The sequence below is a fragment of the Elephas maximus genome, chromosome 15, assembly GCF_024166365.1.
Source record: "Elephas maximus indicus isolate mEleMax1 chromosome 15, mEleMax1 primary haplotype, whole genome shotgun sequence".
Lineage (NCBI taxonomy): Eukaryota > Metazoa > Chordata > Mammalia > Proboscidea > Elephantidae > Elephas > Elephas maximus.
Window position 1 is genome coordinate 8870816 of NC_064833.1, and position 14458 is coordinate 8885273.

Consider the following 14458-nt stretch of genomic DNA (forward strand, 5'->3'; position numbering starts at 1 on the left):
GGTGCAAAGCCTTGATAGGAGCTTTGAAAAGTACAAGGTGCAGCATCACTGAGCAGAGCATTAGGGCTTCATGTTTCAGGTGTGCAGGTGGGACCCGTTCAGCCGGCAGACCTCTGTCAGACAAGGTCATTGAATGCTGCACGCTGACATCAGCTGTTGGCAGGCCTCAGATCCTCACTGGCTGTCTGTCTGTGGCATCCGTTACTTGTCACATGGGCTTCACCGATACATATCTTGCTTCTCCCAGAGCAAGGACTCTGGGGGAGGGAGAGAATGAGTGAGTCCCAAGACAGAAGGTGCAGTCTCTTTATAACCTCACCTCAGAAGTGACAGCCCAACACTTTGCTGTCTCCTTATTTGTCAGAAGTGAGTCACTGGGTCAACCCACCCTGAACAGGAGGAAATAATACAAGGACATGAATATCATGAGATGGAGATGAGATCACTGGAGGCCATCTTAGAGGCTTTCTACCACAAACAACATGAGTCCTTGGGTGGTGCCAATGGTTAAGTGCTCAACTACTAGCCGAAAGGTTGGTGGTTCAAACTCACCCAGTGGGACCTTGGGACGTAGGCCTGGCAATCTACTTCTGAAAGGCCACAGCCTTGACAATCCTATGGAGCAGCTCTACTTGGCACACATGGGGTTGCCATGAGTCAAAATCAACACAGCAATACAACAACCACAAATGATAAGCTGCTAACAACAATAATAATGGCCAAGGGAAAGAATGTTAACTTTTGATATCAGAGAGCATACAGATTCAAATCTCTACCACTCGCTTACCGTGTGACCTTAAGGCAAGCAGGTTACTCTCTCAGAGTCTCCGTTCCTCGTTTGTAAACTGAGGGTGGCACTCCATATTGCACAGAAACCATGAGGCATAATCGAAATAATGATGTAAAGTGTACATATGGCATGTGGCACAAAGGAAGATGAAAAATAAATGACAGCATCACCACCGTGTTGTGTGGGGCTCTTTAGCTGCAGCTAATTGCAACTGAATTTTCTTGGCATTTTTGTTCCCAAAGAATTGACTTGTCTGAGACTGAGATACTGGCCAATCTGTTAGCCCATGAAATAAAGGATTCATCTGCTCTCAGTTCCTCTTGTCTTGGGAGTAGAGATAAAGGTGCAGTGGAGGAGGTCACAAGTGCTAGAGGAAACCCTGAATATGTGCCATCCTAGGTCCAGAGGTCCTAGGCTCAAAAGCTTCCTAGAAGATTCCAGACGCACAGGACCTCATTCCTTTAGCCCAAGGCATCACCACGGCCTCCAGCAAGGAAGCTGGGACCGCAACGAAGTCTATTTTCTCAGTGTCCTCGATATTTAGGCATGACGTTTAGAGAGATAACACTTGCTGGGCTTTGATATTTGTGAAGACATTTATCATACTCTGGTAGCCTGAGGACATTGCAAAGTTCAAAGACTAGAGTTAATTTGCTGAATCAGGCATTAGGAGGGGCTTCACATACTGCTCCAGATAAAGACCAAATATTGTCCGTGATGGTTAATGTTGTGTGTCAACTTGGCTGGGTTACGCTTCTCAGTGGTCTGGCAGACATTGGACTGGTTGCTGTTCCGTAATGTAATATAATGTAATTACCTCCATGATGGTATCTGCTATGAGCAGCCAATCAGTTGAAAGGGGAGTTTCCTTAGGGGGCAGGGGGAGGGGGTAGCCTGCTTCTAGTATATAAATGGATGTTCCAGCAAGGTTCATTCTCACTCTGGGTCCTGCATCTAGCCCATCATCATCTGACTTCCAGTTCTCGAGATGCGAGCCAGCAGCCTACCATCTGACCTGCTGTTTTTTGGGTTCGTCAGACTCTGCAACCACAGGAGGCAGGAGTAGCCTCCAGCCTGACACCTGACCTGTGGATTTGGGGTTTGCTACCCTTCACGACTGCGTGAGCCATTTCCTTGAATTAAATCTCTCTAGGGTCACTATGACTAGGGATCAACTTGATGGCAATGGGTTGGTTTTGGTTTTTAGTATGTATATATTTATATATATATATTTCACTGGTTTTGCCCCTGCAGAGAGCCAAGCCTAAGACATTGACTTTTAAGCAAATAAATCAATATATAATAAATAAATAAATGTTTTGCCTTTTACCTGATATAAAAATAGAAGTTGTGTAGATGTCTCATAACTGGAGGGAGTTCATCTGGTCCCAAGACCTTGGGCTTGATGTTGAGGTGGAACCAGTTCTTGGGATTTCCATCTATTTCCCCATCTTCAGTGGGAGATGAGCCAGGTCTATGGGGATGGAGTAACTGCAGGAACATTAAAAAGGCCTCTAGAAATGTAATTATCTGCCCTGATGTCTGAAGTTCCCACCATTTGAGAATCTCCCCTGTGGGAAGACAGCATGGTTCTGGGAACCGAGCACACAAGTCAAAGACGTGGGAATGAGTTATGTCTGCTGTGTGCTGGCTGCTCCAAGTGGGCATCTTGGAAGTGGTTTCCTCACCTGAAAACAGACAGCATGAGGATAACACTCCTATCACAGACCCATGGTGAGGAAGAATGGAAGATGTGCATTAAGAGCATCTTATAAACGATGAGAAATCGATTCAGCTGTTTGTTAGCCTGCATTTGGATTCTATCTTTGATAGTCACAGCAGACCTGGAAAGAGTAAGGGTCTCATTAGTTCCCTTTTATAAAAATGGAAACTGAGGCTCAGAGAGGTAATTAACTTGCCCCTTGTCGCCCTGCTTATTTTCATTGTTTCCAGCGCTAATGTTACTGAATTCAATCATTACATTTCCGGGAACTAACTATAAAAATACAAATATCACCGTTCTAGTTACCTTGGGTTCTTTTCAGCCCTTTCTCCCCCAGCTTGAATTATTTTTTTCTCAATTTTTTTTTGATAACTGAACCAAGAAAAATCATATAAAATCACTTCTGCACCTGCTATGAAAGTACTATTTAATGCATTGTTTATTATGTCATTAAAAACTTCCTACATACAGATAAATTCCTTTAAGAATCTCATGCCAGGAAATAAGTTTACACTTCTTGAATAACCGGTATCCTTTTTTCAATCAGATAATAAGAACATTTCAATCTATCATATTTTCTCTTTTGCATCTGTCACAAAAAAAAAAAAGCTAAAGAAAATTTATTCTTAAGTGACTCAAAATGCCATTCATTCATTTTTTTCATTCCTTGACCAAATATTTATTGTGCAACCTCTGTGCTAAGCACTCTTCTACAGGCTAAGGATACAGCAACAGAAAATAAGTATAGAAATCCCTGTTCTTTTAGAGCTTGTACTTTTGTGAAGAGACAGGAAATAAACAAAGAAATAAAAAGCATATATAGCATATCAAATAGCAATAAGTGCCATATAGGCAAAAAGCCAACAAGAGAAACAAAGATCATCAGGATAGAGGAGGAGAGGTAGCAGGTTCCATTTTACAGGGTGTCAGGGAAGGTCTCAGAAAGATGGTATTTCTTCCATTTCCAGCTATGTCCTACCTAGTTTGTATCAGAACAATCTTCCCCCTCAGGACAACCAGAAAACCTGGATAATTTTTTTTTTTTTTTTAATATTCTGTTTGAACGAATTAAAGAGCTACTTAACTTGAAGGGCCAAGATCCCAGAGAGAAGAGAAGCACAGAGAAGTGAGCCCTAAAGTTGGTGTCCCCTTGAGGTATTTACTCATTAGTAAATGATGACCGAGAGGCTGAGAAGGCAGGAAGAAACTACAGCTAAGAGGCTGAGTAGCTGAGCAGAGATTCCAGCGGTCTCACAGGGCTAGGAAGATTAAAATTGTGGTTCAGGACATGTCAAGTTGGAGGCAACACAGCAAATGCCACAGCTTTCAGCTGGGAGTATTGAAGGGCTGTTGTCGTTGGGTGCTGTTGAGTCGATTTTCAACTCAGAGTGACTCCATGTGACAGAGTAGACCTGCCTCATAGGGTTTTCTAGGGTGTAATCTTTCCCGGAGCAGATCACTAGGTCTTCCTCCCACAGAGCTGCTAAGTGGGTTTGAACTGCCAACTTTTGGATAGCATCTGAGCACCTAACCATTGCACTACCAGGGCTCCTTACTGAAGGGCTACACTCCAGGAATAAGAGAAAACTGGAATTTACCAAGTCCACAATTTCTGAAAACACAGCTTCAATGTGGCTCAATCTCAGACTGGTTTATTATTACGTCAACTGTAACTTCCTACCAGGAGTATGTACTCTGTAAAGAAGATAACTTTATTCCAAACTTGCAAATTACTTCTAGAATTTTTTCATACATAATAGCTGGAATTCAGTGAAATTTCCTTTCCTAGAGAAAAAAAAGAAGGCATTAGAAACAGACAAAAAGAAGAAGGCATTAGAAACAAAGTAGATGCAGAAAAGATTTTTAAATAACTGTGATTAATATGTGCAAGGTGGAAAATCTGACCAGAGAACTGGAATCTACTTAAAATAAGTGGAAATTCTGATACTGAAAATATTGTGTCTTAATTTAAGAACTCAGTAGATTGATTTAACAGCAGGCTATACAGTGGAAGACAGATTACTGAATTGGAAGATAGGTCTGTAAAAAATATTCTTCCTAAATCATGGCAACACAAAAGGATGGAAAGAACAGAAAAAGATAATACGATACATTTGGCACACGATCAAAAGGTTTAACAGTGAATGAAATCTTAGAAGAGAGAAAATGGGTTAAAGGCAATGTTTGAAAACATTATGACTTAAGACTTTCCATAACTAATGAGTTAATGAAATATATTTCATTCAAGCCACAGATTCAAGAAGATGACATTTGAGCAAAGACCTGAAGTAGCTGAAGGAGGGAGCCATGCAGATATCTGGAGAAAGAATTACTCCAGGCATAGAAAATAGCAAGTGCAAACATCCTGGGACAAGCATTCCAGTGTGGTCGGAGATAAGTAAAGGAGAGGAAAAGTAGTAAAACAGGTCAAAAAGGTGATAGGGCAAGAACAAGCAGGGTCTTGTAGAACCTTTAACAGCTTCACATTTTATTCAAAGTTATATGAAAAACCATTTCCTCAAAAGAAGAAAAAAGACATAGTTGTCTTGAAAATGAGTAATTACCATGAAAATAACAAGTTTCTTATCACATTCCTTGCGTTTGTTTTCTATTGTTGCATAACAAATTACCACAAATTTAGTTGCTTAGAAGAACAACCATTTATTAGCTCATAGTTCTGTAGGTCTCGTATTGTTTGTTCAGCATACAGATTGAATATGTATGGTGAAAGAATACAACCCTGACGCACACCTTTCCTGACTTTCAACCAATCAGTATCCCTTTGTTCTGTCCGAACAACTGCCTCTTGATCTATGTAAAGGTTCCTCATGAGCACAATTAAGTGTTCTGGGATTCCCATTCTTTGCAGTGTTATCCATAGTTTGTTAATCTGTATGCTGAACAAATAATACAAGAAGCTGGGCTATATGAAGAAGAATGGGGCATCAGGATTGGAGGAAGACTCATTAACAACCTGCATTATGCAGATGACACCACCTTGCTTGCTGAAAGTGAAGAGGACTTGAGGCACTTACTGATGAAGATCAGAGACCACAGCCTTCAGTATGGATTACACCTCAACATAAAGAAAACAAAAATCCTCACAACTGGACCAATGAGCAACATCATGATAAACGGAGAAAAGATTGAAGTTGTGGAGGATTTCATTTTCCTTGGATTCACAATCAACAGCCATGGAAGCAGCAGTCAAGAAATCAAAAGACGCATTGCATTGGGCAAATCTGCTGCAAAGGGCCTCTTCAAAGTATTGAAGAGCAAAGAAGTCACCTTGAAGACTAAGGTGCACCTGACCCGAGCCATGGAATTTTCAATCGCATCGTATGCATGTGAAAGCTGGACAATGAATAAGGAAGATTGAAGAAGAGTTGGCGCCTTTGAATTGTGGTGTTGGTGAAGAATATTGAATATACCATGGACTGCCAAAAGAACGAACAATTCTGTCTTAGAAGAAGTACGGCCAGAATGCTCCTTAGAGGCAAGGATGGTGAGACTGCGTCTTACATACTTTGGACATGTTGTCAGGAGGGATCAGTCCCTGGAGAAGGACATCATGCTTGGCAGAGTACAGGGTCAGCGGAAAAGAGGAAGACCCTCAACGAGGTGGATTGACACAGTGGCTGCAACGATGAGCTCAAGCAGAATAACGATTGTAAGGATGGCTCAGGACCAGGCAGTGTTTCATTCTGTCGTGCATAGGGTCGCTATGAGTCAGAACGGACTGGACGGCACCTAACAACAACAACAACAACAGTTCTATAGGTCAGAATTCCTGGAAGGCTCAGCTGGGCTCTTTGTGTTAGGTCATCCAAGGCTGAACTCAAGGTGTGGGCCACACTGGGCTCTTATCTGGAAGCTCCAGGGAAGAATTCACTTCCAAACTCATTCAGGTTGTTGGCTAAATTCAGTTCTGTGAGGTTGCAGGATTGAAGTTCCCATTTCCTTGCTGGCTGTCATCTGGGGGCGACTCTCAGATCCTAAAAGCTGCCTTCCTTTTTTGGCACATGGCCCCTTCCATATTCAAAGCCAGCAATGAAACACTGAATTCCTTTCATGCTTTGAATCTCTGACTTAGTCTTTTGCCACCAGCTGGAGAAAGCATTTTTTTCTTTTAAAGGGCTTAGCTGATTGGGTCAGGCCCATCCAATTAATCTCTGTATCTTAAGGTCAACTGATTTAGCACTTTAATTACATCTGCAACATCCCTTCTCAACATTACCTAGATGAGAGTTTGATCGAATAGCCAAAGGATAGGAACTTCAGGGGCCATGTTTAGAATTCTGCCTACCACATTTCTATTTTGCAAATGAGAAAAATGAGACATAAGAATGTTGTGACCTGTCCCACATCACAATACCAATTATAATAGAGAAAAGACTGAATAAGAAAGGAAGGTAGAAGAAGGGAAATCAGTTAGACTTCTATTGCAATAACCCAGACCAAAAATCACTGTGGTTTGGATGAGAGTAGTAAAAGTGGAGATTGTGAGAAGCAGTCAATTCTGGATATATTTTGAAGGTATAGTCAACAATATTTGCTGATGGATTAGATGTCGGATCTGAGAGAAGTTGTCAAGTATGACTCCAATGGTTTTGGGTCTGAGAAACTAGAAGGAATTTTACTGAGAATACATTTACTAAGTTTGGGAATTCTGGAGGATGAACAGGTTTGTTGGGGGAAGATCTGGTTTTAAACATGTTAAATTAAGATGCCTTTTAGGCATTTAAAAGAGATGTCTAGTAGTACATAAATCTGGAATTCATGGGAGGTTGTCAGTGGATAGATGATATTTAAAACTTTGAGACAAGATGAAATCACAAAGAGAATATAAGTACAGTACAGTTAAAGAAGAACAGGGATTCAGAAACTGAGCCCTGACACTCTATGTTTAGCATCAGAAAAGAGAGAAGGAACCAAAAATGGTAATCAAGAAGAAGCAGCCATCAAAGTAGGAGGAAAATCAAGAGAGTATGATGTCTTGGAAGCCAGGTTAAGAGAGTATTTCAATGAGGATGGAGTGAGAGATCATGTGTAAAATACTGTTGATATGTGAAGTAAGATGACAATGAGAACACAAAATATGGGAGGGAGAAATTAAAAATGTACTGTTTTAAGGTTTTTACACTATATGTGAAGCAACATAATATTATTTGAAGGTAGGCTATGATAAATTAAAGATACATATGTTGAACCATAGGGCATCCACTAAAACATTTTAAAAGGTTTAAATAATAATGGAAGCACAAGAAATTCTCAATTCATCCAAAAGTTAGAAAAAGAGGGGAAAAAAAGGAACAAATAATAGATGGAACTAAAAGAAAACAATTAGATTTAAACCCAACCTTATCAATAATTACATTAAATGTAAATGGTCTAAATATATGAATTAAAAGACAGATATTGTCATATTGATTTAAAAAACAAGATCCAACAATATGTTGTCTATAATAGATTCAGTTTAAAAATAAATATGTTAAAAGTAAAAGGATGAAAAAAGGTACCATACATATAGAAAAGAAAGCCAGAGTGGCTATATTAATGTCAGACAAAGACAATTTTAAAACAAGAAATAATGTCAGGGATAAAAAGGTGCATTATGTAATGTTATGTAATGCTAATTGGATCAATCCTAAATGTGTATACGTCTAATCAGAGCTTTAAAAAGCAGCAAAGAAAGGGTCAATAGCTTGAGAAGAATTAGGTTTGAGAGAAGATTTTTTTTGTTGTTTTAAATATGGCCAAAATTACAGGGTATTTACATGCTCATGGGAATGACCCAACTGAAAGGAGAAAATTGATGACTTAGGAGAGAAGAGGAAGAATTTGTGAAATGATGTCCTTGAATCAAAAGAGGTAATGGTATCTGATAAACAAAAAGAGAGGTTATCATTAGATAAGACTGTTTATAAACAGTTTGTCCACAGTAACAGGAGAGAAGGAAGGATAAAGGTTAGCATAAAGTCTTTCTTTTCTACCTTGCCCCAGAGTCCCTCCTTCTATATTTCCTCTAAATGTCATTATTGCATAGGAAACTTTAATTTTAAACCACCTTAAATCCTTTTTTGGGGGGAAAATTATAATAGATAAATACGTAATTTTGTTTAACACCTCTATTTTAAATACTGTAGTAACTGAGCATAGATCAGGTAATTTTCATGAAGGAGAGAGGAGAGGCATAGATATAAAAGTATAGTATCCTACCCAGAAAGTAGACTCATTCTGTAGGCGGAGAGAAGGGATATATATTACAACATTCTGAGCAACCAGGAGGCAGTAGAAAAACCGTGGGTCCCCATTTAGCAAACAGCCATTAAGTACCTGTTACGTGCCAAGAATCAACTCAACAGCAACAGGTGTTTGGTTTACGTGCAAAACGAAGGAGCCCCAGTGGGACAGTGGTTAAGCACTTGGCTGCTAATTAAAAGGTGAGCAGTTCAAACTCACCAGCCGCTCCATTAAAGAAAGGTGTGGCAGCTTGCTTCCGGAAAGATTTCCAGCCTTGAAAATCCTATGGGACAGTTCTACTCTGTCCTTATAAGGCCACTACGGTTGGAATCTACTCAACAGCAATGGGTTATAGAATGTGTCAGACACAATAGCCAAGTACAGCCTTGTCCAATGGGTAAGGAATTTTAAGAGAAAAGAACTGGCCTGAAGGGGGGAAAGATTAGGAGAACCTCTCTGTTCCTCAGTTTGCTTCGCTGAAAAATTGGAGCAAAAATACATGCTTTCCTACTCTTATGGGGCCTTTTTGCAAATCAACGACAATTGTTAATTGCAAAGCCTTCTACAAGAACTTGATCTCTTATGAGAAAAATTGCCTGCTAAGGCTCCTCTCAATCCTGACATTAAGTTTCCATGATTAAATAAAAACTAGGTGATCAGATGGAAACAGAGCCTTTGTGTGGATTTGAGTATGACTTTCAGGTCATCTGGTACGGGACAAAATGGATTGGAAAAGAATGGAAAGAAATGGTGTCTCAGTTATCTAGTGCTGCTATAACAGAAATACCATCAGTGGATGGCTTTACCAAAGAGAATTTTATTCTCTCACAATCTGTTGTTGTTGTTGTTAGGTGCCGTGGAGTCAGTTCCGACTCAGAGCAACCTCATGTGCACAAAAGAATGAAACACTGCCCGGTCCTGTGCCATCCTCACAATCGTTGTTGTGCTTGAGCCCACTGTTCCAGCAACTGTGTCAACCCATCTCGTTGAGGGTCCTACTTTTTTTTGGTGACTGTCTACTTTACTAAGCATGATGTCTTTTTCCAGGAACTGCTCCCTCCTGACAACATGTCCAAAGTATGTGAAACATAGTCTTGCCATACTTGCTTATAAGGAGCATTCTTATTGTACTTGTTCCAAGACACATTTTTTCCTTCTTTTAGGAGTCCATGGTATATTCAATATTCTTTGCCAACAACACAATTTAAAGGCACCAATTCTTCTGTCTTCCTTACTCATCGTCTAGCTTTCGCATGCATACGAGGGGATTGAAAACACCATGGCTTGGGTAAGGTGCACTTTAGCTTTCAAGGTGACATCTTTGCTTTTCAATACGTTAGAGAGGTCTTTTGCAGCAGATCTGCCCAACACAATGCATCTTTTGATTTCTTGACTGCTGCTTCCATGGCTGTTGATTGTGGATCCAAGTAAAATGAAATCCTTGACAACTTCAATCTTTTCTCTGTTTATCACATTGATTATTGGACCAGTTGTGAGGATTTTTGTTTTCTTTATGTTGAAGTGTAATCCATAGTGAAGGCTGTAGTCTTTGATCTTCTTCAGTAAATGCTTCAAGTCCTCTTCACTCTCAGCAAGCAAGGTTGTGTCATCAGCATAACACAGGTTGCTAATGAGACTTCCTCCAATCTTGATGCCCTGGTTCTTCCTCATAGAGTCCAGCATCTCGGATAACTTGTTCAGCATACAGAGTGAATAGGTATGGTGAAAGGATACAGCCCTGACACACACTCTTCCTGACTTTAAACCATGAAGTATTGTTCTGTTCTGTTCCAATGACTGCCTCTTCATCTATGTACAGGTTCCTCATGAGCACAACTAAGTGTTCTGGAATCCCTATTCTTCAGCAACGTTATCCATAATTTATTATGATCCACACAGTCAAATGCCTTTGCATACATGTGTTTTATTACACAGGTAAACATCTTTCTGGTACTCTCTGCTTTCAGCCAGGATCCATCTGACATCAGCAATGATACCCTTGGTTACATTTCCTCTTCTGAATTCAGCTTGAACTTCTGGCAGTTCCCTGTCAATATACTGCTACAGCCACTTTTGAATGATCTTCAGCAAAATTTTACTTGCGTATGATATTAATGATACTGTTCGATGATTTCCACATTCTGTTGGATCACCTTTTTGGGAATAGGCATAAATATGGATCTCTTCCAGTTAGTTGGCCAGGTAGCTGTCTTCCAAATTTCTTGGCATAGACGAGGGAGCACTTCCAGCGCTGCATCAGTTTGTTGAAACATCTCAATTGATATTCTGTCAATTCCTGAAGGCTTGTTTTTCACCAATGCCTTCAGTCCAGCTTGGACTTCTTCCTTCAGTACCATCGGTTCCTGATCATATGCTACAGCCTGAAATGTTTGAACATTGATCAATTCTTTTTGGTACAGTGACTCTGTGTATTCCTTCCATCTTCTTTTGATGCTTCCTGTGTTATTTAATATTTTCCCCGTAGAAACCTTCAATATTGCAACTCGAGGCTTGAATTTTTTCTTCAGTTCTTTCAGCTTGAGAAATGCTGAGTGTGTTCTTCCCTTTTGCTTTTCTATCTCCAGTTCTTTGCACGTCATCATAATACTTTGTCTTCTCGAGCCGCCCTTTGACATCTTCTGTTCAGCTCTTTAACTTCATCATTTCTTCCTTTTGTGTTAGCTACTCGATGTTAAAGGGCAAATTTCAGAGTCTCATCTGACATCTATTTTGGTCTTTTCTTTCCTGTCTTTTTAATCACCTCTTGCTTTCTTCATGTATGATGTCCTTGATGTCATTTCACAACTTGTCTGGTCTTTGGCCATTAATGTTCAACTCATCAAATCTATTCTCAAGATGGTCTCTAAATTCAGGTGGGATATACTCAAGGTCATACTTCGGTTCTCATGGATTTGTTCTAATTTTCTTCAGTTTCAACTTGAACTTGCATACAAGCAATTGATGGTCTGCTCCACAGTTGGTCCCTGGCCTTGTTCTGGGTGATGATATTAAGCCTTTCCATAGTCTCTTTCCACAGATGCAGTCTATTTGATTCCTATGTATTCCATCTGGTGTGTTGGTGAAAAAGGTATTTGCAAGGCAGAAGTCATTGGTCTTGCAAAATTGTATCATGCGATCTGTGACATTGTTTCTATCACCAAGGTCATATTTTCCAACTACCAATCCCTCTACTTTGTTTCCAACTTGTGCATTCCAATCACCAGTACTTATCAATGCATCCTGATTGCATGTTTGATCACTTTCAGACTGCAGAAATTGGTAAATACCTTCAATTTCTTCATTTTTGGCCTTAGTGGTTAATGGGTAAATTTGAATAATAGTAATATTAACTGTTTTTCCTTGTAGGCATATGGATATTATCCTACCACTGACAGTGCTGCACTTCAAGATAGACCTGAAGTGTTATTTCTGATGATGAATGCAATGCCATTCTTCTTCAAGTTGTCATTCCTGGCATAGCAGACCATATGACTGTCCGATTCAAAATGGCCTATATCAGTCCATTTCAGCTCACGAATGCCTAGGATATTGATGTTTATGTGTTCCATTTCATTTCTGACAATTTTCAGTTTTCCCAGATTCACGCTCCGTAGATTCTATGTCCTGATTACTAGTAGATGCTTGCAGCAGTTTCTTCTTATTTTGAGTCAGGCCACATCAGCAAATGAAGGTCCCAAAAGCTTGACTCCATCCACGTCACTCTGAGGAGGCAGCTCTTCCCCAGTCGTACTTTGAGTGCCTTCCAACCTAGGGGGCTGATCTACCGACACTCTATCAAACAATGTTCTGCCGCTAGTCATAAAGTTTTCACTGGCTAATGCTTTTCAGAAGTAGACCTCCAGGTCCTTCTTCCTAGTCTGTCTTAGTCTGGAAGCTCAGCTGAAACCTGTCCACAATGGGTGACCCTACTGGTATTTGAATATCGGTGGCATAGCTTCCAGCATCACAGCAACACACAAGCCCCCAAAGTACAACAAACTGACCAAGGCATGGGGGTCCAACAATCTAGTAGGCTAGAAGTCTGAATTCAGGGCATCAGCTCCAAAGGAAGGCTTTCTTTTTCCGTGGGCTCTGGAGGAAGGTCCTTGTCATCAATCTTCCCCTGGCTGAGGAGCTTCTCAGCGCAGGGACCCTGGGTCCAAAGGACACACTATGCTCTCAGTGCTTTTTTCCTCATGGTATGAGGTTTCCATTCTCTGCTCACTTTTCTTTTATCTCTTTTTTTTTTTAAGACAAAAGGTGGTGCAGGATACACCCCAGGGAAACTCCCTTTATATTGGATCAGGGATGTGACCTTAGTAAGGATTATACAATCCCGCCCTAATGCTCTTTAACATAATCTAATCTTGCCTCATTAATCACAGGCAGAGATTAGGATTTACAACACATAGGAAAATTACAATCCTGTTGTGCACAGGTTCTCCAGGAGTTCGAACAGACTCTACGGCAACTAACCACAACAAATAATGCCTGTCTGGGGTTATTTTGAAGATGAAAAAAATGCAATCAGGGTGTGCAAAGTGCTAGATATTCTCAACAAATAGCAGCTCTCTCTTCACTGAGGAGAAGATATGCAGTTGGCCAAAGGAAAGGAATTCAACAGGGATCCTCCCCTGTCCCGCCCATGTGAAAGCAGGCTCTGCAGTGATTCTCCGGGAGCACATGTGACAGTGGGTTTGATGTGGCAGTTCTGATGCAGCCCAGCTGTCTTACCAGCTCCTTGACTTTTCTCTCCTTAGAATGACTGGGATTCCATCTGTGGTCTTTCCAGCACTGTGCCACATCTTGGGGGCGGTATAAGAAGGGACTTGCCATTTGGGGAATTCACAATGAGCTTCTTGGCCAAGCTTTAGTCACCCCTGAGAATCAGCACCCCCAGGCTGTCTGACCATCTCCTTCTCCTTTCCCTCATCTGCTCCCGCCTCCAGCCATCTGGCCTCCCTGCCCTGAGCCAAACGGTTTCTCTAGCCAGGCAAGAGGATAAAACCACCTAAAGTTCTTCAAACTTTCTTCCAAATGGACAAGGACAGGGAGGAAAGGGAGTAAAGCCCCTCACAGTAGGCCTGTGAGATTGGCTGACACTGATCCACATGAAACCTCAAAGCATTAGAGATGGAAGGCACCCTAAGCCAAAAAAACTAAACCTGTTGCCATTGAGTCAATTCTGATCATGGTGACCCTGTGTGTTAAAGAATAGAACTTCTCCACAGAGTCTTCTTGGATGTAATCTTTATAGAATCAGATCAACAGGCCTTTCTTCCACAGTGCTGGGTGGGTTTGAACCATCAACCTTTAGGCTGGTAGTTGAGTGCAAACTGTTTGTGCCACCCAGGGACCTATGAAAGGGACTCTGAGAGTCCAAGTCTCTTGGCCCTCCACCACAACCTGAGAGGGTACCTCTGGAGCCAAAGAGTGGAGAGGCTACACCTGGAGATACGGTTTCCCTCTGAGGAAGAGACTGGGAATAGAGGGTGAAAGGAAGTGACAGTTGTTTAATATCAACTTACACAGGGACCTTGGTCTACATAAGGTCCCAGGGGATATTTTTTCTATAGCATTTAACAGTTTCTGAAATAGTGTATCCTGGATTTATTTATCACATTTACAGTTGATTCTTTTCCTCCCCCAGTTGGAATGTGAGCTCTATGAGGCAGCAATGCCTGTTTGTTTCATTTACAGAT

General features: G+C 40.9%; 1 long non-coding RNA gene across 2 annotated transcripts in view; it reads right to left on the reverse strand.

Moving 5' to 3' along the window:
- The window catches only part of LOC126058536 (uncharacterized), a 336683-nt gene that overhangs the window by 66909 nt on the left and 255316 nt on the right, over positions 1 to 14458 (reverse strand). For both annotated transcript variants that reach the window (XR_007513246.1, XR_007513245.1), the window contains exon 3: positions 2121 to 2281. This is a non-coding gene — a long non-coding RNA (uncharacterized LOC126058536). The remainder of the gene's footprint in view (positions 1 to 2120; positions 2282 to 14458) is intronic.